General features: G+C 42.2%; 1 protein-coding gene across 18 annotated transcripts in view; it reads left to right on the top strand.

The window, feature by feature from the left end:
• The window catches only part of ATXN1 (ataxin 1), a 223,486-nt gene that overhangs the window by 100,335 nt on the left and 100,062 nt on the right, over positions 1–23,089 (top strand). For 2 of the 18 annotated variants that reach the window (XM_059852044.1, XM_059851956.1), the window contains one exon: positions 10,699–10,804. The exons of 15 other annotated variants lie outside the window; for them this stretch is intronic. The gene's annotated coding sequence lies outside the window, so the exon portion shown is untranslated. Of the gene's footprint in view, positions 1–10,698; positions 10,805–22,726; positions 22,813–23,089 lie in introns of all 18 variants that reach the window. One more of the 18 variants, XM_059852009.1, reaches the window with a different exon arrangement.

Below are 23,089 nucleotides of genomic sequence, written 5' to 3'. Positions count from 1 at the left end.
GCTTAAAAATAACATGGTCTGCTGCCATCTGCTTACACATCTTTCCTCCACCCTCCGTTGCTCTTGTCACTTCAGGCTGCTGTAAGCTCTTCAAAGCAAAGATGATCTTCTCTGCCTTTGCTAAAGGCATGCCACTGTGGCACCTTCCTAACCCCATCATTGCTTAGCTCTCAGCTTGTGCTATACTACAGATAAGAGAGTTGATAGTTTTATAATTTAGTTTTAATGGGGATGTGGATTGAAGCAAACAGGACTTTCGTTTTGTGGTATCTGCCCAGTTGTAACTCATCCCTAAGATGAATTTGTTGGTCACACTAAGATCTCAGGTATTGATCAATGATGTAGTTGCCATCCTATAGTAGGACAGATGATGTAATTCTTACCCAGTTACTGAAGACAGTGACCTTGAGACAGATCAGATGGTTGAGTAGCATAGATGTTTCACTGATTAAAAAATGTTTTAAAACTAAACTGTCATTTGTTAATTACTGGGGAGAAACAACTACAACAAAATTCCAGCATGTCACAAAAGATACAGCATAGCTTGACTTTTACCGGCAGTTACGTATTCCTTTATTGACAGGTGACTTTTGATGGTTTTGTTGTTTTTTTCCTTTGGCCATCATTTCAATTTACATTAGGATAGCATAAAACCTGACTTCTGTGAGCCTAAGGGAAAATACTTGGTTTGATAGCCAGTCACACATTTAAAGAAAAAGAAAAAGTAAAGGTTTATGTGATGAGAGAAATTCTGGTAGATGAGAGGAGAATATACAGCAAAGTTTTGCCAATGGGAAAGCCTAGTTCTTCCCTAGTTCCAAGCAGAGATGGCTTAAACTTACATTTGAGAAAGAAGTAGCATCACTTTTGATTTGAATACTTAATAAAAAAGTGGCAAGCATTGACCACCAGCTTTTGCACCTAGATGAACAGTAGGCAGAACTCAAGAAAGTCATGGAGATAAAAGAAATAAAACCACTTATTATGGTTGTTAATAATGTGATAGGGAAAAAGACAATTTTTCTTTGAGTGGAAAGAGGTTCTGAGAGACCCCTGTACAAGCCTAAGAAATATTCAGTTATGAGAAGCATGGAGCCTAAGAAGAAAAAACAGGTTTGAAAAAACAAATGGTTGAAGAGCTATTTTTGGTTCTGCTGTTGGTATTTTCTTCTTAACAACTAATGTTCTTCTGGCTTAACATTTGCTTGTTTGTGTCAGAATTTTTTTTCTTCTTTTGTTCCTCTCTTCTTAGTCAACTGGCACATTTGCAAGATGAGTATTAAACTGAAGAACTTAGCGAAGACAACTTCTCAAGCAGATCATTACTAAAAGTAGTAGAAGAAATTAATAATTTGCATGGATTTGTGACCTAATAAAGAAGACTACAAAAGAGTGATCTAATTAATTACTACAATGAATTGATCTTAGGAAATCATAGAGGCATAGCTCAGTCAGAATCTGTATTTTCCCCTTTTCTCTGAGCCAGACTTTCCTCTGGTAGCTTGTGTTTGAAACTAATGAATATTGCAGGCAAGAATTTATTTTTCTGAGTTCTATGAGTGTGTACTTTCTATTGCTGAGATACACTTCCCTGTTTTATGGACTTTTCAGGTCTTCTGTTTTCCCACAGTATTTGCTTAATATAATATTGTTGAATGTCCAGGAGACTCCTAATGTGTAAGATCTTATAGTCTGCTAAAAGCAGTTTAAGATGTCTGGTTCTTTATGTTCAAAGGACCTTGTGCTTGAAAATCCTTCATGCTGTATCTTAGTGAGAATTTCAAGTTTCAGAGGAGTGAAATAAGAACTCTGATGGATGTGGTCCCTTCAGTAGTATTTCTTTTCTAAATGGGCAATAAATCTAGATGTGGATAGTTGAGATTGTGAGAAAGTCATGAAAAGGAAGAAATTACTTTAATTCCGTAATGCCAAAGGAACCCGAAAAACCTCTCATACACACTCTGCCTCAGGGATTAAACATGAGTCTTCATTTTGTAGCAAGCTTCTGTAGAGGGGTGCAATCACTTAAAAAATTAGGTTTCTTTTGCAGGTAAAGGTTCCAGTTGTGTGGGGAACCCTTCTTCACTGACCTGTGAGATCTGCTCTCCTCTATGGTTTCATTAGCACAGCTTTGCATGAGCTGGGCAACTGCCCTCCCTCATGTTTAGAGTAACAGAATTGTTACCGTTGGAAAGGGCCTTTAAAATCATTGAGTCCAAGTGTTAACCTAACCTAGTCCACCACTAAACCATGTTCTTAAGTGCCACATCTGTGTGGTTTTTAAATACTTCTGGGGATGGTGACTCAACCACTTCCCTAGGCAGACTGCTCCCTTGCTTTGTAAGTCTTCCCATGAAGAAATTTTTCCCAATATCCAATCTAAACCTCCCTGGCACATCTTGATTCCTTTTCCTTGTCCTGTCACTTGTTGCCTGGGAGAAGAGGTCAGTCCCCACCTGGCTACAGCCTCCTCTCAGGCAGTTGTAGAGAGGGAAGAGGTCACCCCTAAGACTCCTTTTCTCCAGGCTAAACAAGTCCAGCTTCCTCAGTCTCATCAGACCTGTGCTCCAGACCCTTCCCCAGCTCAGTTTCCATTCTCTGGACACACTCCAGACCCTCAGTGTCTTTCTTGTGGTGAGGGGTCCAAAACTGAGCACAGGGTTTGAGGTGTGGCCTCACCAGGGCTAAGTCCAGCGGGAAAACCACTGCCCTGGTCCTGCTGGCCACACTATTGCTGATACAGGCCAGGATGCCATTGGATTTACTGGCCACCAGGGCACACCTGAGCACACACTGGCCCATGTTCAGCCAGCTACTGGCCAGCAGCCCCAGGTCCTTTTCCACTGGGCAGCTTTCCAGCCACTCTGTCCCAGACCTGTAACATTGCATGGGGCTGTTGTGACTCAAGTGCAGGATCTGGCATTTTGCTTGTTGAACCTTATAAAACTGGCCTCAGCCCATTGAGTTAGCCTGTCCAGATCCCTCTGCAGAGCCTTCCTACCCTCCAGCAGATTAATACTCCCACCCAGCTTGGTGTCATCTGCAAACTGACTGAGGGTGCATTCAACCCCATTGTCCACATCATAAAGACATTAAACACAACTGGCTCCAACAGATGAACCATTATCATCCTTGTTGTTTGGTTCCACTTGGATGGCCCCATGCCAGTTATACCAGGGCACCTGGGAAGGTGTGACAGTCACATAGGGAACATGCGTGCTGTGCCGGGCAGGAACTTGGCACCATTGCCCCCTGTCCCTAATGTGGCTGTGTTCAGCCAGGCAGAGAGACACCAGGGAATCTTCTATATCATGTGTCCTGTCTGCCTGCTGGGCCTGTCCCAGGGAAGGGAGATAGGGTGCAGTTTCAGTATTCTGTCTCTTTTTCTCTCTCACTGATGCTCCTCAAACTGCTCCTCCTTGAGCTGTCACTAAGTGGAGGAGTTCCTCTCCCTGGGCACAACTCCTACAGCTGTTCTCACTGCTACTGGCTGCTCCTGGCATCATATTGCAGATGAGGTACAGAAAGGCTGAAGGACAGGCTCATAAGAGATCAATGATGCTGAAGGTTGACTTCATAAATTTGCCAAGTCATTTGCAACTGTTCTATCCTGTAGATCACACTTCGGCTTGAATCCTTTCCCCCATTTTTAAAATTTTACTCTTTCATTCTTTTGTCATTCATTTGCTTTCCCTGCTCCCATTTGTTCAGTGTGGTCACAGCTCAGTTACCTCAGCTAACTCACATCCTTGATTTGGAGCCTTTATACATTCAGAGACAGTGGCACATCACTGAACACTTTCTCCCTCTATAGTAGTGCTTCAGAGAGTGAAATTTGCCCTGGGGCTCTGGAGCAGACTTCAGTCTGTGTATCAGCTCCCAAAGTCCAACTGTTTAACCTGCAGCACACACCCTGCACCCCAAGTGCTTCTGCACTTGGTCGAATTGTTTTGTTGTTTAAAAACAAAATGAAGTGACAGTGCTTGTCCATGAAGCTTTCACTTGATGCAAATTCCTTTTTTTTTTTTTCTCATTTCTGTGTCAGCTACTGCCTTGCCCTCCAAGTTTAGATAGCACTTGTCAGGAGATTTAGACCTTCAGATGACTCTTCACATTAACTATCTTTCTCTCTTTTTCTCTCTCTTTGCTGACTAGGGTGTTGAAAAACCCCCAAACCTCTAGCGAAGTCATGGGTAATAAATCAAGCCATTTATCTCAAATCTCTCTCCTCTCTACTGCTTTTAAAAGCTGTTTCACAGCATGGAAGTGGAGGTTAAACCCTGGGCTGTTTTTCCTGCATAGGGAGTTTGTACATGACTCTTCTCACCTGTGTTCTGTGTATGAGTAGAGACAAGACTTCTTGTTCAAGGTTGCTTGAGGTTATCTGGGACAGGGGAAGACCCCAAACCTCCACTGTATTGCATCCAGTGTGATCTCAAGCTCAAGGATACTTTTTCCAGATGCTCACTTGCTCTTGCTCCAGGAAACCTCCCTTTTCTTCAGAGCACTTTGCTCCCCTGCCCTGTGAGAGTTCCAGACATGCTGGGTAGGGTGTCCCTTGGGATGTCCTATTGCAAACTTACTGATATTTTAGGGTGTCTGTTGTGGAAAGTCCATAACCATCTGAACCTTAAATAATTGTTTTTCTTTAGATACAGGGAGGCACTTTCTTATCTGATGTAAGTTGCTATAGCTCTTCAACCTAGAAAGTCATGTAGGTTTGCACCAAAGCACTATCTGGTAAATAATGGTGATGGAAATCTTCCTCACACCCCTTGCTAGACCACGTTTCTTCATGTTGCAGTTGGGGAACTGGGTCTCTGAAATCATAGTGTGTATCCTCTGCTTCCTCACATTCTTCTTCATAAAACTGTGAAGAGGTCTGGACACAGTCCATTTAATTCTGGTTTATTTTTTTGCCCTGAATTTCTTCACTAGTGAGTGAATTTTTTTCCTCATCTGTTCACTGCTCTGCTAGCCAAAGTGGAACATTATGGGGACTTGTTGCGTAGTCTAGAGAGTGATGAATTGTGAGGATGAGAGATCTGTATATCTGATTTTCCTGGAAGACTCAAAGGAAAATCAGGATGATTTTTAAAACATGGAGACTGAGTTGCTACTGCTTACCTGCCTCAACCTCTGACTTCAGTTCCTGACACTAAGGGATGTGGATGTTATTAGATCAGGTATCCAAAAGTCACATCAATCAAAATTAACTCCTGTGTGCCCCATGAAATAAATAGCAGGCTGTACACATCTCTGTCTTGTCTTGTGATCTGAGCAGTTACACATTTTCAGAAAATAAGTATATATTTGGACGTGGTATACTTCTTCCTGTAGTAGTTCCTCTTGAAAGTGAGAGGATTTGGCTGAACCCTTTGCTCAGCCTGGCACTCACACCAGGTTGCAGCTACATTCTCTTGAACTGTGTTACTCTTTCACTAGTCAAGATACATTCACCAGATGGAGGAAAGGAGCTCTCCAGCCAGAGCACTCACCATGAGGAATAGTAGAACACTCTTTCTTTGGCTTAGTTTCATTTCATCTCCACTTGGAGGAAGGTTTCAATTTTCTTTGCTGCTTCTTTGGTATTTCCTGACTCTTTAAGATTGCCATGAAAGCCTTGTACTGATACATGCATTTTGGTTTTTTTCCCCATATATATTTACCTGTTCAGTGGAAAAAAAGTCCAACTTGGTCCACATAGTAGACCTATTGAATAGATGAATGCAGAAGACAAGATGATGTTTGCAGAGCTTGGGGTTTTTTTGTTTCAGATGGTTGAGAGTCTGGAAGTCCAACTTAATACAGAAGTCAGCAACTTAGAGCTCTGTCTATATGGGATTAAAAACCCACACAGGCTTTCTTTGTGCTACAGGTCTCATCAAGGTTATGAAGATATGGCAGTAATGCTTCATGCTCTGACAGTGAAGATGTAGTTTATTGTAGGCATTAAGGTGTTTCTATATGTACTGCTAGAAATATGTGGGTTTTGTGATGTTTGAAGACAGGACAGAGTTTATATCATTCAGTGTGATGGGGTTAAATCCCTGACTTTTGTCTTAGGAGGTTTTCAGAAAGTCTCAGCAGTGTTTTAAGTCCCTTTGCAGACCTGTTCCCAGTTCCCTGGATTCCAGTGGAGCGCCTGAGAGATCAGCCCATCTGTAGCTTCTCTCCACCCCTGCATTTGGAGGCTGCCTGCCTGCTGCTCCTTAAGACTTCTGTTTTTTAAATCACCCCTGCAAACCCATGCTTAACCTCTCACTTTGGGGAGGAGAGTAAGTAGGAAGCATCAAGGGTGCAAGTCAAGTTTGTCCTTATAGGAAGGTCCCATCCAGCAAAGGCAGGGATCCCATCTAAGCGGGACCTATTTTGCAGGGTTTTTTCTTTCTCTTTCTCTTCCTTAAAATCTGAGAGGTTTAGCATCAGTGTTGAAAAGATGCTCTGCAAAGCCCAGATCTGGAATGTTGCATGGTATAATCTTCCTGCTTGCCTCTTCCAATAAAATTAGAAAGGTAGACCTTTTGCCTCTATTTCAAAAGAGTTATTCAAGGAGACTGTGGCTTTACAACTCCTCTCTGTCATGCCATAAAATTGGGTGGTAGTCATCTTTGAGGAAAAAACATTTCATATCTAGTTGTTCTTTTCTTGTGAGGCTCAGCAGCCGTGGTGGTTCCCTTTGCAGAGGGTTCAGGAGTGTAGCTGGCACCCTAGAAAATGAAAAACACTTGAGTCATTTGCATAGTGGATCAGGATCCAGCCCACCCAGTTGCTGGAGCAAAACCCACAAACTTTCACATTTGAGTCATCTGCTGAAAAGCTACATGAAAGAACTAATGTTTGGTTTAAAGAAATTTTATTTGCTTTCTTGTAGCCAAGTCACCCGACTCTTAGATGATGAAAGTAATGTATTAACAAGATTTTCTTGCCATCTTTCTTTGTCTGCTGAACCACAGTGATCATAGATTGATCTTGCCTTCAGACATAAGACCAGTTGCTTGATTCAAGTGTCAATATCAATGTTTTTGTCTATAGAAACCAATCAACATTTCCTCCTAATTTTTGTAAATAGGCTGTTACTGTGACACTTAGATTTCCGGTCCCTTGCATATCTGAGTCAAAAAATTCACTGCACACAGTATTGTCTTGTTTTCTGTGTTAGCTATCTATTGCCTCACTAATAGGCATCTTTATTATAGTCTGTAGTTCTCCTGTTGAGATATGTCCAGACATCCCTGGAGCCTATAATCTTTCATTTTTATTCTACATCATGGATTTGTTTGAGGGACTTTCTCGGTAGTAGCTGTAGGAAATTGCAAATAACGTAGGAAAAGCAGATTGAACTGCCTGCAATCAGCATTGCACAACATTCAGGATTTTTCCAAGATAACCTTTTAAACTGACTTTTTTTTTTTCCAAAAGCAGTGGCAGTTAAGTGTTGATTTTTCTTTCTTTTTACATTTCAGCATGAATGATTCAGGTTGTCTTGAGAACAAGATACAAAACTCTGCATGTTTTGTACCTTTTTTAAAAATAGGTCAGCTGTTTCATTTGAGTACCTGTGTAGCATCTTCACATTTGGGGGTGAATATTTGAAATTTGGCTGTAGGGTTGCCCCAATATGAGGGATTTGCCTTCTCATTTGCAGCAAAACTTGTCCATAATCAGTCAGTATATAAAGTCTAATATCTCTCATTTTGTAGAGAGGAAGAGCAGGAGCTCATTAGGTAGCCTTGAGTATGCTGTATTTTAGAGCTGAAGAACTTGCTCTGATATTTCCACATCAGTCTCCTGAGTGCTGTGGTCTTAGGCGTACAGGAGGCAAAAGAAAGGAGATTGTTGTCCCATGTTTTCAGCAAAGCTGTTGTTTGCCCAGACAGGGTGTAGCAGAAGGAAAGGATGGAGAGAGAACACAAGCTGTGGAGGATGTGCTCAGGAGTCGCAGTGAGGAACATGGCACTATCTGAACCAGGAGATGGAGGGGCAGTTAAGGCCAAAAGCATCATGTATGGGGACAGTATTTTGGAGCTGGTGTGACTGCCAGGGGTGGATTGTGTGATGTGATTGGGATTAAACTGAGAAACTGAGAGGAAGCTGGTGTAGAGTCTGAGGAGGAAAGCAGCAGAACTTAAGCCACAGAAGAGGGAAATCTCTGTTCTGTACATCGGTATGGAGTTTGTGATTCCTGAGGCTGCATTTGGATGCTGCTTGTCCTGTCTGGTGTGAAGATACAGGATCATTTCACCTGTAGTTGTTTGTTGTAGCCCAAGTGCTTGATGCAGCCTTGTACCCTACTGAGACAGCGGACTGACTCATGCAATCCTGTTCCTCTGCACCAGTACATAAACCCTGGTGTGAAAATACAGTTTAGCTTAAACCTAAGTCTGTTCAAAGTGTCTAACTTCACAGCTGAAGTGGATGAGGAGCATTCATACAGTTTGTTTGAGCAGCTTCTCCTCTTGGTGGATAAGCAGTCTCCATCAAGAGGATACAAGTGTGTTGCTGGCAGTAGCACCTCGTGTGAATGCATCTCTTTCCACCTGCTCCCACACCTTAATCTTGCTGTCCCTGTGCTGTCAGCCTGAATCTGTGACTGCAAACTGGGTGCTACAGCTTTGGTTCACGTGAGATCCTTGATAGCTTGCAGTTATCTCTGTTCCTCCAAGAGAAGAGGTCTGTTTTCATTTAAAAGTTTCAGCCCTGGTAATGATTTTCACCAGCGCAGGTGCCCACTTTTGGGTCTGCCTCTGTCAGCACAAGCTTCCAACGTGCTCACTGCACCTCCCCTTGGATAGGAACCTCTTTGGTGAGTGCTCCCCAGCTGGTTGGAGGCAAAACTGGGTTAGCATAAAAGAGCCTAAAGAGTAGTTTGTAGCTGCTCCAGTTTATTTTCACCATAATGGATTACAAAACGCTTTTACACCAGACTGCTAGCACTTCTGAAGGGAGACAGTCAGCACAGGAAGAGGGGCAGCTGGTGCTGAGCACATGTGTGGGAGGAAAATCTCATCAAGCAGCATAGCTGGGTTTGGAAGAGACCTTTGTCCACAGTTTCAGTCTCTCTGTCTCTGTGATGGGGGGAAAAAAACCCTCCTCACCGGGGTGTTGTGAACATGTGCTAATTTTAGTGAATCAGGCAGTTAGGTAATATGGTGACAGCCAGAAAATAACCTAGAAGGAAATAGTTGTTCTGTCTTTAAAGCAAAGCATTTAGGGCCATTTTTAATACTGAGAATGAAGCAAACTGAGGATCTCTTATTCAGTAATACCGAAAGCTAGAGTAATAGCTTTACTATACCATGAATGGCCCCATTTCCTGTGGAAAACAAGCCCTGTGTGATCACAAAATTAGGAATAAAGATTAAATGTTACATATTGGCCACATTTCTGGTATTTCCTTGCCTTTTAGCTCCTGGCTTAACATTTCTGACATGTCTGTATATGTTTGTATGTTTAATGAACTGTTTGTGACCAAGCTCACAGTTGCTCATACTTTTTATCTTAAGACGTTAAGCGCTTTAAAGAGGGCTTAGAGGACATTGAAGCATCTTACACCCTTGCCATTATGCGTCTTTAAGCACATTTGTGCCTCCAAAAGCACTTACCTCTGGTTCTTAGAGATGATTGCAACTTTAAGTGAAGGAGATGAGAGCAGGAAATGTTCTTCTAAATCTGGTAGAAAATCACAGTTGGTCATTTTTTGCAGATCTCCCTGATAAATAATTTCTCTGAATTTGTAAGTCTTGCTTTGTAACAGGTGAGCGAGAGGTACAAAAAACTAAAGTTATGAAACCACAGATATTGTCAGAAGGAAACAGAGCCAGGTTAACTCTCATAACTAAATAAGGCTAGGCTTAAATAACTCTCATAACTAGGCTTAAATAATTTTGAAAATGACACTATCTGAAATTAATGTACTTACACAGAATTTGGTGTCTTACTGTATAACAGATAAAACAGGTATACTGATAAGTAAAAAATAAAACTACAGAATACTGAGTGTTGAGTATGCATCACTCCAGCTGATTTCATTTGGAGTTATGAGGATAAACCCTGAAAACCAAACATGCTGAGTCTAAGGTGCAAAAATAAGTCGATGTGAAAAAATGTTGGTCTTGGCAAGTTTGTTTGCCACAGAGTGAATGACATGTGAACTCCACGTGTAAGGGCAATCCCTGAGTAACTGCCCTTGGCTGAGGTCTCAGGCCAGCGTGCCTTGCTGTAAGCAGGAGGTGGGTCACTGTCACCACCCTGCCTGGAAGGAGCTGCCCTCCCTCTGTACTGGGGCTGCCCGTTGGCACACGCCCTTCGGTGCGCCCCACTGCCGTGTTTGTCACACCGGCTCAGCACTCTGCCTTCGCCAGGTCACTCCTGCAGTTTGGGTAGAATTAGAGCAGTGATGGGAAATGGCTTTGGCTTTTTTCTATCTTCAGAAGGTAAAAGATGTTGTGCTTTGTCCAGGCAGTCTGTTTTTTGAACAGCAGTGGGGCTTTTGTCGCTGGGGCCAGGATGTTTAATGGTTTGACTTTGATGCTATTCTGTTTGTTTTATTCAGCCAGGGATATATCACAGATCTATTTTTTGATCAGGCAGCATTCCTGTACTATAATAATTCACAAGCAGAATTCACACACTAGTTGTGTGAAATGCCTGTTGATTACTTCTCTACATGTGCTTCTTGCCCTTGTCTTCCCTTAGGTACAGTTTACTCTGTGCAAGTTGTAAACTCCATGGAGCAGGTGTTTGTACAGTGCATAGCACAGCAGGACCCAGGTTTCATCGAGGTGTCTGGACATGCTCTTATGTAAGTAAGGGTACTCTGTCTTGTGAGCAATTAGAATAGTTCACATTAGCTGAACTTGTAGAGCTTCCTGTGTGCAGGCTGATGAGAAAAGGGATTTTTCTTTCCAGGCTGAGAGGGGCTTTGCAAATGTTCTTCAAATCACAGCGGCAGCTGGCTCTTTGGGCACTGGACAAAGACATGATTTGGAAATAGCTTCAAAGTTAGAGATGGCCCTTCACATACTAATGCTTTCAGATGAGTTAAGTGGGGGAAGTTCACACCTCTTGTGGTGCTTTTGTTTTAGTCTGCCAAGCTGCAGACTCAGCACGAGTGCAGCATGCAGGTTTTCATAGTGAGAGCTTTTGTCGCTCCCAGAAGTGCTAGAAACTTAATTGCTTTCAAAGGCAAGCATGGAATCTGGAGGACCCGGTACAACCTGCTGAGAGAACATAAATCATGAGATACTATCACGTTTCTGTGCTGGGGCTTGTGTGGAGTGAGTTTGCTTTGTGAGCGAATGCTTTTGGAATACACTGGTGGTTTTTTTTGTTGATTCTTAGACACAGCAATAATTGTTATTGGCTTTGTTAACAGGCATCTATGTTCTGTTCTGAAGTTACTGTTCATGTCTTCTAAAAAGCGTGCAGACAAAAAGAAATATTTGTTCTGCTTTGAAATCGTGAAAGCATTTCTGCATTTAAATGGGTCGATAGCCTTGATCCGGGTTGCTCCCAGCTGGCGGTATGGAAAGAGAGCTGGTCAGTTTTCACTTGACCACTACTGTTTATCTTCACTTACAGAGAACACTTAGAATGCCAGTGTTTACTTGTTCCTTTTTTTTACGCTAGTTTGCCAGCTACTTTTGTCCCTAAACAAATGAACCATGATGGCAACCAAGAGCTTTTGTAGATAAGGAATAGAATTTTCAAATGGCCTTATATAGTATGCTTCTCTAGGTTTTGTTTTCCAAAGTAGTCCTTGTGAAAATTTGTGGAGCGGGTCCTTCAGTTGGTCTCGGAGGTTTTTGGCATTTTTATCCATAACCCGGTATTAAAGGTAGTTTTCCTCATCTCCTTAAATAATTAGTTGATAGGCTCTCCATTCACAGGAATACTATTTCAATATATTTTGCATGGAAACTGAAGCAGGAAAAGTTTTTAAGGTAAGCCAGCCAAATAATCTAGGGTCTTTTGATCAGTGTCCATTAGTATTAAACCAGTAATCTGCGCTGTTAGATGTTAGAAAGGAAGCTCAGTGTTTAAAGAAGATAAACATGCCAATTGACATTCAATATGTCTTCTCAAGTCACCAGCAGAAACCTCGTTGAACCTTGTTGGCAGAGGTGCCTTCTGCAAGGGTTCCTAAAAACACCTCCCCAGCTCTTGGCTTAACGTGGTCTGGCGCTGCAGCGGGTCTGGTGCCAGCGCTGAATGCTTGGTCTGGCTCCAGTTGGAGCAGAAGGCAGGCTGAGTTTTAAGACCTCTAGGATGCCTTCAGGTCCAGAAGAAACTGAGCACTGGAATAATGTGTCATCCAAACTGTGGTGTATTCCTAGAAATTGATGAATATGCTGTTTTTATTTGGGGCATTTATATAGTTGAAGTTACTGAGATCTTAATGCTTAGAAGAGAGAGTTCCGCAGCTCTTTAAGATTGCCTGGCACACAAACAAGCAAAGATCTAAATTGCTTTAAGCTGCTGACAGTTACCACAGCTTTGTGCAGACACACCTTTGCTGGTACTGACAAAACACAAATACCAGTTTCACAGCACTGTACTCTCCTTGGCTGGTGTACATCTTAAAACAGTATTGTACCTTCACAGCTTTTGCACAGAAAATGGGAAAAAAGGGTGAGCAGCAACTGTAGCCTCTTATCAAACAGTTGGTTTAAATTGCTCTGAGTAAAGACAGCATTTTAAAACAAAACTTGATCTGTTGTTTGAAAACTGAACATTTAATGCATTACATCGTTCTGAACCCAGTCCACTCTGCTGAAGTCACCCTGGATGCAAGAGCAGGCTTTGGTCTGTGAGGAGGACAGTAGCAAGTGAAGGAAAAACATAATTTTCTTTTGAAACACTGAGTTCCTCCAAACTTCATAGATAATTGAAAAGTTTGTTTTCAAAACATCTCTGACCCTATATGCAAATAAAATTTCTGTGATTTTGGCTTTTACTAGAAATTGTGTCCATTATGCATCTGTGTGAGAGGGCACTGGTAAAAGAAACCAGTGGTAAAGAATTGAGTTTCTTCACTAGTAAAGAAACTAATTTGATATCCAGGGTGAAAAGTGAAGAGGCATTGAAAATCCCCCTAATCTATATCATGCACCACCTTATATTTCACACAACTGTCAGTAACAGCCAACCTGTTATGCAAGTTTCATGTAAAGAGTGTATTGACAGATTTAAATGTATTTAGTCTCCTAAGACCATAGATTGACATTGTGGTGGCTGTTGGCCACTTCTGTGAGCCCTTGCCTGCAACTGTGGAGTTAGAGATGAACAGGCAGACACTGGTGGGTAACTTTGGGGAGGCAGTGTGGATAGATTAACATCACTAATTCATTGGGAAAAGAAGTGCCACAATTTGACACTCCAATGGCAAAACTACCCGTGTTCCCAGCAGCTGGATTTACTCTCAGTACTTTCACCATCTGCTACCAAGGCACTGCAGAGGAGTGGGAGATTGCACTGGCTTTGGGAAGCTTTCAGCAGAGGCGAGCAGATAATTTGATTTGCCACGATCAAACATCCTGATTGACAGAGCATAACTTGAGTTCCATTTCTGACTCAGTGACTGAAGTGTGTTGTGAATTCTTCTAATGACGTGGCATGCAACTTTCTTGAATTAAAAATTACAATGGCTATGCTCCCTGGGTGCTGCAGAGGTGGGCACAACAGCCACTGACTGAAGTCTCTGCTGTGGGTGGGTGAACGTTTGCTGCCTTTATCTGTTCTGCTGGATGTTACCCCTGCCCCTGCTCTTAAAGGCAGCAAGGCAGGCCTCACAGCAGGCACTCAGCAAAACCGATACCTTTGTCAGCTGTAACATTTTCTCTGATTCTTTATTAGGTTTTTGTCACAATGTACAAGGTGCTGTGATGATTCGGGTTACTTTTTTTAGTCTGTGACCTGTATTTCTACCATTGCAGGCTCTGAACAGTTTTATCAGTTATGGATTGCTTTGTGGTTCTTCTGGGATAGGTGATGGTCTCCTGTACTTTCATCAAGCACTAATCTCACAGGCATTGCTTTGTAAATAATTCCAGTGCAAGATAATCTTGCTTTGCTGCTGTTAAAATTCTCAGTCTTCTGAAAAGCCAGTAGATGGGGTGTGTGCAATTCCTGTGCAAAGTCACTGTACTTCTCAACCCAAAGATTCAACTCTAGTTTCTACATTTTTGTTGCAGAGACTGTTGTTGTTGTTGTTGTTCGCAATGGCTTCCCACATGAATCACGCAAACTTAAACAACCCTGAGTGGAAGCACCAAAAAATCTTGATTTATATTTTTGCATGAAGTACTCTGAGCGTGATCTACTGTGCATCTTCCAATACTGTTAGTTCTTTGAAATCTGAGTATGAATTTTTATCGTAAGCTTCCCCTGCCCCCCCCCTTTTTTTTTTTTAATTAAACTACTTGTTAGCTAGAAAGGTACTAGATAACTAAAAACAGACTGGGTCACAACACAGTTCTGCATAATTTGAGATTGCAGTATTAGATATAGATGCCATGGGGACAGTTAAGGAATGCCATGGGGACAGTTAAGGAATGCATCATGTTTTGTGTCTCCAAGCTCAGCATGTATCAGTAATAGATGTATCAGTATACATCTATTTGTAGACATGATTGTGTTGCTCATAGATGTGAAAATTGAATTTGCTAGCAAATTAAAATATTTTCCTCTTGTTAATAATGATCTTGTTAATACAAACTGTAGAAAGGGTCACCAGTCACATCCCTGAATGGATTTCATGCCTATAGGTCAGTTATGGTAGACTTGAAATAGGAAGGAATCTAAAACAGGAGACAAATGGCTTTGTGACAGATGAGTCCCTGTGTTGTTCTCCTTAGAGGTCATAGCAGAGCAGAACATGAATCAACAAGGAAATAAGCTGGCCCAAGGTAATGTATGTCATTCAAAATGAAATTGTCTAGAGATGGAGTCCTATTAGTTAGGTCCTAGCTGCTTATACCTGATGGGCAATGGAGAAACCTTCAAATGGTTTGGTAATAGTTAACCAAGGGAGCTCCACATTCCATGTCTGACAGGTATGAATGCAAGGTGGAAGTATCTTACCAAAAAATTAGTTAGAATTAGAATACTGCTTTGAAGCTATCTTATGAGAAGAAGTGTGAACGCTTACGGCAAAGATGCACATCTGAGGTTCCCTGAGAGGTATTTGGTAAGAAATGTTTTGCATATGCACGTACACTCTGCTCCAAGCTATTAATGCAATTATGGGAAGGTAGAAATCTTCAAATAGCAGAGTACCTTCAATTAATTCAAAAGAAAAGTTTAATAGTGGAATATGACAGAGTCCTGAAGGCACCCTTTATTTTTGTTCATGCCTGTGATGAAAGGGGCAAATAACACAAACCTGTTACCTGTTAAGCTGTCTTTCAGAAGAGAACCACCAGAGCTGTTTTGTAATCTAATGTGGTAAAGTGTGCCCAAAATGCTCTGAGTGTTTAACAGTTGCACAAATGATTCACTTTCCTAGCAGTCTGATTTTGTATTATAATCTGTTTCCCTTCTGTCTTTAATGAGCAATTCTGCTGAGCCTGCAGTTCACATTGGCTGCCTCGGGCAGACTGCAGGTCAGCTTTTGAATGTAGAAGAATTAATGAAATTTAAGTATTTTGTGTACAGTTAATGGCAGTTGTGCAAGTACAAAGACTTTGCTTTATCAGCAGATGTGGTCTAGGTTTACATTTATGTCCACATTCAATCCTTACGTTATTGCAGTTGAGAGAAAAAAGTCAGGAGCCTGGTGCAGTCTTTAACAATCTGCTTTGGTAGCTGGCCAGTCCACTTACCCTTGAGCGAAGCACATGGTAGGGTGGTTCTTTCTTCCATTAACTCTTTGATGCTTGGAAGCAGGGATGATTCACATGATGTGACAGGGAGGGGGAAATTACTATAAATGCAAGATAAGCAAAAACTTTGTACTCACCTTGTGCCAAGCCAGGAAGGGATTAGTGTACAATGGGAATGAGTAGATGGCAATGTTTGCTGGGCTGCTATGGCAGACAAGGGATATTTGAGAAGCTGATCCAGCTCTTCTGGAGTCTACATGGTAAGTGGTGGGCAGCCTTTCCACTTGGAAACTAGTACTGGGTTGGGCGCTTTCTGGTGAAGTCAGAAGGGTTGCTGTTGTGTGCAATAGCTCAGCTGTTTCCCTTGTGATAGGGCTATGTTTCCTCACTTCTTGCCTGAACTGGTGCTGCAGTTTGGAGTAGACGACTCTCTGCCATCATTGCTCCTGTTGGGTTATGGTTTTTGGTTTGTGTTTTTGTTTGTTTGTTTGTTTGTTTGTTTGGGGTTTTGGTTTTTTTTTTTTTCTGTTAGTTTGGGAAGAGGTGAGGAGGAATCATATCCATGCATGGAGAAATGATGATGAGCAGAATGAAGAGGGAAGGCCACATACCCCTCCTTCTCAAGTGCAGAAATAACCAGTGCCAATGCAGGAGCTTGTTTGTAGCCCCTCAGCTTGGCCTAGCCAAGCATCCAACATGTGGTGAGCAAGGAATGTGGTGGGACTTCCTTGCCAGGTGATCAGTGTGATTTCCAAATGCTGTGGAGGGGAGTCATTCCTGAGCAGCAGCAGAAGCTTTTTTCTGCGGGTTAAGTAGTGTGCTGTGCTCCTTTAAAGCGGGGAGACGGCAGTCTGGGAGAAGGATATGAAAAATAGATAGGCTTAAATTGAAGCCTGGCATCTGGAACAGCTTTGGCAGACCTCAAGATAATACTTCAAAGTTGTTCAGCCCCACAAGGTACAGTATAATTTTCTGCTTGGTGAAAGTATTACTTGGGAACTGGAGTCATTCTTGGGGCCTCCTTGTGCTGGGCACTGTCACATTAGGTAGAAAATTGCTCCTCCTGACTGAGCTGACTGAGCCGGCACGTTCTGAGCTGCTTACTTGCCTATTCTGTCTCCCCAAGAATTTAGCAGTAAACCTTTACTGTGAATTAGTTTTACCTCACTGAGCAACAGAGTAAATATATCTGAGCATTACTGATTCTGCTTTGACTCTACTGAAATGATCTTCCATATTTTAAAATCATTAAAGCTGAAGCAACATAAATATTCTGTGTTTCATGACAGCATGAAAGGAGCATGGCCTTCTAATTACCCTGATATTCAAATGTGTGCAGGAGCACTTGGAAAGCTCAAGGTTCCTTCAGCTCCTTGCAGTTTGGCAGAGAACATCCTTCCACAGGCAGTTAGGGCCTGTAATTCTCACCATAGTTCCTGAATCTGCTTCCACTTTTGGTGGTTTACAAGGGAGACAGCAAGTCAGCCTTGTTCAGCTGTTTTAGCCCTGTATGTTTGGAGATGATTCTGAAATACAACTAATACGTGCCTGCACAGAGGTAGGTTGTAAGGTTACTAATTGGTTTCGATGCTGTTTACTGCTTGAATATTGGTGATTTTTTTATCTAAGGTAAAAAGAGCATAATTATTTTTAACTTATAGCAACCCCCCATTTTCTCTTAAATGTCTTGATATGAAGTAATTTAAACTAAATTTCTACACAGATACTTTCCAAGAGATTGGCTGTCAAGTGCAATAAAAAAACTACACTTTTGCAGGGACCCAATGAGACTTTGCAAATTTAGATTTATTTTCAATGTTAAATGTGGTTGAAGATGTCATTTCTTAAACAGCACTTTCAGAAGTAGTTAGCTTAAAAGTATAGCAATTCAAAGCACAGAGGGAATGATTTTGAAGTGTAAAGTCTTGAAACACAACACAGAGGTTGACAGTTTCACTACAATTAGAAGCAAGGCAGGCACAACTCCCACTTCTGAAAACTTTCCTATTGCACTGCTTCCTCTCTTGGCCTAGAAAACCTCAAAAAACCCCTTTGAGTGGCTTTGCTTATTGACTTAACATAGTTATACTCAATAGCATTAGGAGACAGAGCAGAAAGGGCTGCCAAATGTGTCTATAAAGAATAATCTTTACAGAAAGCTTCACAGTGTTTTTTTTTTTTTTTCCACATGCTTTCAATGTCCTGAGAATGCTGCTTGTTTGAGGAAAGCAAGTATTAGAGTGAGTTTTTTGGGGGTTTTTTAACAGGGCTTGTTTTGTTAGGAAACCACTCCCTTCTGCTGCTGCATTTAGACTCACTCCTAATTAATTGCCTTTAGGTCGAAGACATTTTCCATGAATTGCCACATTCCCCCACACTGCTACAACTTCACACTGATTATGCTCTGTTAGCAGCACTTCTGCCTTTGGGAGGAGGGTCTGAGAGAAGGATAATGGTGTCCATGGGAAATCGGGAGGTTTACAGGAACAGAGGTTTGTAGCTGCTAAGACGCGGCAGAGGCTGTTCCTCTCAGACTAAGGCAGGTGGTATAAGGAGGGCATCCTGCTGCTGTGGTGGTTTATGCACTGCTCTGCTGTGTGCCACTGCTGAGGACTTTTCCTAAGAAGTCCTGACAAGGTGGTGTGGGGTGTGTTAGGCTTATATTTTTCATCCTAGTCACACAATGTAGTAGGAAGCCAACCCCAAACTCTGGTGCCAGAGAGGGTGTGGGAGGGGCTGATCTTCCGAGAACACTACTGGCTCACTGAGCTCCTTGAGGAGCCCACAGAGCCCAGCCTCAAGCCTGTCTTTCTCCTATAGCCTAGGGGACAGCATAAGCTTCTGCTTAGCCTGGCTCTGTCCTCTGCAGCAGAACCTCCTGGAGCAGCTGAATAAAAGATCACTGCTGACTGAAGCTCAAGCACTGAGCAGGGGAACTGAATGTAGCAGGGTTGTTCAGCACAGCTAATCCACTTAAACTATGGAGCTCATCTGCTGATCTGCAGGGGTGGCAGTGCTCTTAGGTGTGATAGCTAAAGAGGCTTTGGCTTGAGCTACAGTTTGAGGGCAATCAAAACCTGCAGCTCGGGCTGAGGATCTGGTTACGCCAAGTTGGCCCTGACCCAACCAAATGTGGTTAAAAGTGAGAGGTTGTGAGAGATAAACCCCTCTGCTTAAGCCTTGTCCTAGCTCAGGAGCTGATCAGTGTGTTCAATGCTTTTCCAGTCTTAACTGCTTTGATCAAAGGTAGGGCTTACTTGGTCTGTGAACGGGGATGAGCTTTGCCAGTAAAAGCCCTCTTTCGAAGTGGGACGATTGCATCCACTGGTAGGGCTGGTAGTTAACATTTCTGCTTTAATTGTGTCACTGCACATAAGCCTACAGATCTTTTACAGGAAAAACCCTTTAATTTCTAATGCAGTAAGCGTGGTTGGGTCTCACCTACCCTATGGCTGTTGGTCGTGGTGCAGGAGGAACAGCTGGTGTTGTAACAGGATCTCTGACTACATTAATCTGTTGTCCAGCCTCTGACATGTGAGGGTTTTCACCTCAGTTCAGGTCCATTCAGTATACCAGTGCTGGCTGAAGGCAAGCTCAGTGTGGTGTTTTCTGCCATGTGACAGTGAGCAGGAGTGGCTGCAGCCCACAGGAGCAGGCAGTGGGCACTGCTCCTGCCCTGCCATCATTTTTCTGGCATGAAACCTTTATTTGTTTAGTCCTACCCTTTTTTTCACTGTTGAAGGGGAGAGAGAGGGAATATGAGGAGCAGTGTGTGGTACACTGCTGCATCCTCTACTGTCCTCCTTGCAGTACTAGAAGAAATCTAGATAAGCTAAAACTTGGTAGTCTTTTGTGAAAAAGGCTTCTAATGTTCCTTTTACTGAATTATTAGTAAATTATTGTAGACCAAATATAGATCAAATAATTTTCTGCAACTAATCCTCGTTTACCATAGTGAAGTAGAAACAACGCTGCTGCAGTCCTGTTGATTCTGGTCCCATCACAGGCAATACAGCTAGGAACCACTCTCACAGCATCCATGTACCACTCATCCCACTGGGTACAGAATACTGCTCCCTGCTTTCCCTCTGCAGCAGAAAGGTGCAGAAATGAAGACAGAACTCACTCTGAATTTCAGAAAAGGCTGAAACTGGTCGGCTGGCAAAAAGAGAGAACCAGGAAACAGGAGCACCTGTGTTGCATAGCTTTGGGCAGGTCAATTATCCCATCTCCAGTGAAATTCTCTTTTGCATAAGGTATGAATAACAATACTCAATTTACCTTGCAGGTGTGTTACAGAGCGTGCAGTTAATTTTTTCACAGTGTTTGTGGTATGTAAAACCCTAAATGAGTGCAAAGCATTACTGTGATTTAATTTTATTGAGGGTTAAATATTGGTGACGTGCCCAGCTGAGCACTTGCTGGCAGCGAGCAAGGCAAGTGACCAGCAGCAAGCATGTTTGGCAGAAGGCAATGGACAAAAAAGGAAAACAGCTCTAACTTATTCCAGTCATACGTATTTTTTTTCCTCTCTTACCACTGCACGTTTCCCATTAAGCAGATGGAGATGATCAAAATATCAAATTGGAACTCTGTGGTTTAACAGACTTACATTTTACTGTTTAAAAGGCAAATAAAGGTTAACGACATGAAGATTTGTCTTGTAGGAGAGTGAGAGAGTGGAAGTGCTTCCAAACATACCCTGAATGGTCCTTAACTAATGTCTTTCAGAAACAGACCATACCTGATTTAGCTAGGTGGCGGATTTTTCACTGGGTTGGTAGCATGCCAAGACTGCTCCTCCACATTTCTTGCTACTGTTGTTGAGGGGTTTGCACTGGATTTAAAATATGGATGAAAATCACTTGGACAAGGTTGGTACCTCATGGCACCAGCACGAGCCAGGGGATGAGCAGGGGTTGTGTGCAGGCGTGTGTCTTGGGGGTGCTCCCGAGTTTGAAACATGAGTCAGTGCCAGACTACAACGTGTGTCTGTGTTAGAGCTGCCGAGTGTAAGAGAGGGACAGACAGCATGTGTGATATCTCTGCCTTGCTCTCACCTCATGGGAAATGGGGGCTTCCTAATGCTGGGTTACTCTCAAGTGCCAGCGCTCCAGCGGGTTTCATGTTGCACCTCGGCGTCTCAGGCATTTTGTTACTGCCTGCTCACTTTCGTTCATTTTTATTATTCTTGTTTGTGTTCTTGGTTATTCTAATTACCACTGGTAGACAATAGCACAATTAACAATCTTCTGGTAATCGTGGCTAACTTCTGCCCTCAGAAAATTGCACTCCAAGCTTGGTGGAGACAGGTATTCCTGGCAGAGAGGAAGGATTTGACCCACACTTTCTCTCTATTTGTTAATTCAACTTTTTTGCCTTGTGAGTGTTCTGAGAGACAGGTCCAGAAGTCAGCAAAGCAGAAAAGGATCTTTACAGTGTCTTCTTTTAAGCTTTGGGTCAAAGTTTGCATCATACCCTTATTCTTGTTGCATTTGAAACTATTGCTTGGCCCTGGATTTTCTCAGGGCTTTTCTCCCTTTCTTCCCCAGCTCCAAAAGCTGCCATGGTCACTTACCCAAACACAGTGATAGCAACAGCTCCGCAGTTAACTTCTCATTTAGCAGTGTTTCTGAAAATAACAATTGCTGCAAGAAAACAAATGGTAGACATGCAGCATATGCTGCACATAATGTTAATTTGTTGCCTTTTTTTGAAAAAAAATTTCAGTATGAAATTTAGGGGACAAATCTCAAATCCTGTGAAATTCATGACACAATGCCAGTTTATTTGAAAGGACCTTACATTTGTCCCTAAATCCTATAAGTCCTTAACTACAATTTGCTTTCTCACATGCCACTCACCTTTGAGATGATACTCCTTTTTTTGGCATTATTAATTATCATTATTGTTGTTGCTGTTATTAGTCCAGGAAATCTGTATGGGAGAAACGCTGAAATATGGTTTAAAAATAGCATTTTCATGTCCTCCTACTCACTGTACTTCGTGCATAGAATGCCTTTTATAAATGCAGACTTGCTGCTTGGCTAGATAAAAGAAACTGTCACTTGATTTCCATAACGAAGTCATTCCCAGGAGGATTTCATTGTTTTAGCAATAAATTTTTTCTAAAAGGCCTTTTATTTTGTTTGAGAAAGATAACAGAAATGAACTTCTGAGTGGTTATTCCATAAAACAATTAGACAAATGCAAGACTGTCTTGATTTGATGTAAGGAGATTTGTATGTGTATGAATTCCCTTTCATGTACGATGAGAATAAATTCCCAACTGAAAATCAAGTTAGAAACACCCCCCCAAAAACCCTACCCAAAACACTTTTCCCCCCTTACTCACAGACACGACACATATCTTTATCAGGACTCTCCTGCATAAATTTGGTCATATCCTGGAGTTCAGCCCTATTTCAAAAGGCACTTGCATAACTTCTGATTCAGATACTTTCCTGGATTAGAGGCAGTCAAGGATAATCATTGCCAATCATTGCAGTGCATTAACTTTGTTACCAGGTACGTTCATATTCGTGGGGAGAAATGGTCTCTGCACGCTGTATTAACGTTGAGCACTCCCTGAAGTAGGGATGGTGCTTTAGCTGTGGGTGTTCACACTGTGAAGCACAGTGCAGGCACAGTCCCTCCTTGCTCACATGCCCTGGCCTCTCTCACCACTTCTCCAGCATTTCTCACCCCTTTTCTCAGCTGCTCTGTGTCTCATGCCAGCATGGCATTCTTTTTCTCTGAGTGCTGAACATGCTAAAGCTTGTCAGAATTACGGCATCAGAAAAGATGTAGAAAGCATAGCCAGTAAGTGAGAGGTCCTACTGCTTATATTTAGTTTTTTTTTTTTTTTTTTTTTTTTTTTTTTTTTTTTTTTTTTTTTTTAGGGGGACGGGGGCTGTCTCTCATTTGGACCTATTTTGAGCCATGCTTGCATTTTCCTGAGTGTGAATCAATGCAATTACCACTTCAGGTACCGTAGACAGCCTACTGCTGTAGGCAGATACACGCAATAAGAAGCAAAAAGGAATGGGAGAAAAACCATTTTCTTTGTAGTCAGGAAAGCCTTTATAGATTTGGCATCATACTTAAAATTCCATTGTAATAAAGAAATGCAACAATTTCAGAAATTATTATTTATAGGAAGATTTGTGAATTCACGATGTGATATTCTGACTCACCCGACAGCAAACATGTTTGCGCTCCGGCTGGTATGACTCACACTGACATTTGTCTTAAGCGTGGCAATT

This window comes from Haemorhous mexicanus, chromosome 1, assembly GCF_027477595.1.
Source record: "Haemorhous mexicanus isolate bHaeMex1 chromosome 1, bHaeMex1.pri, whole genome shotgun sequence".
In the NCBI taxonomy this organism is placed as follows: Eukaryota; Metazoa; Chordata; class Aves; order Passeriformes; family Fringillidae; genus Haemorhous; species Haemorhous mexicanus.
This window is presented reverse-complemented; position numbering and strand designations above follow the sequence as displayed.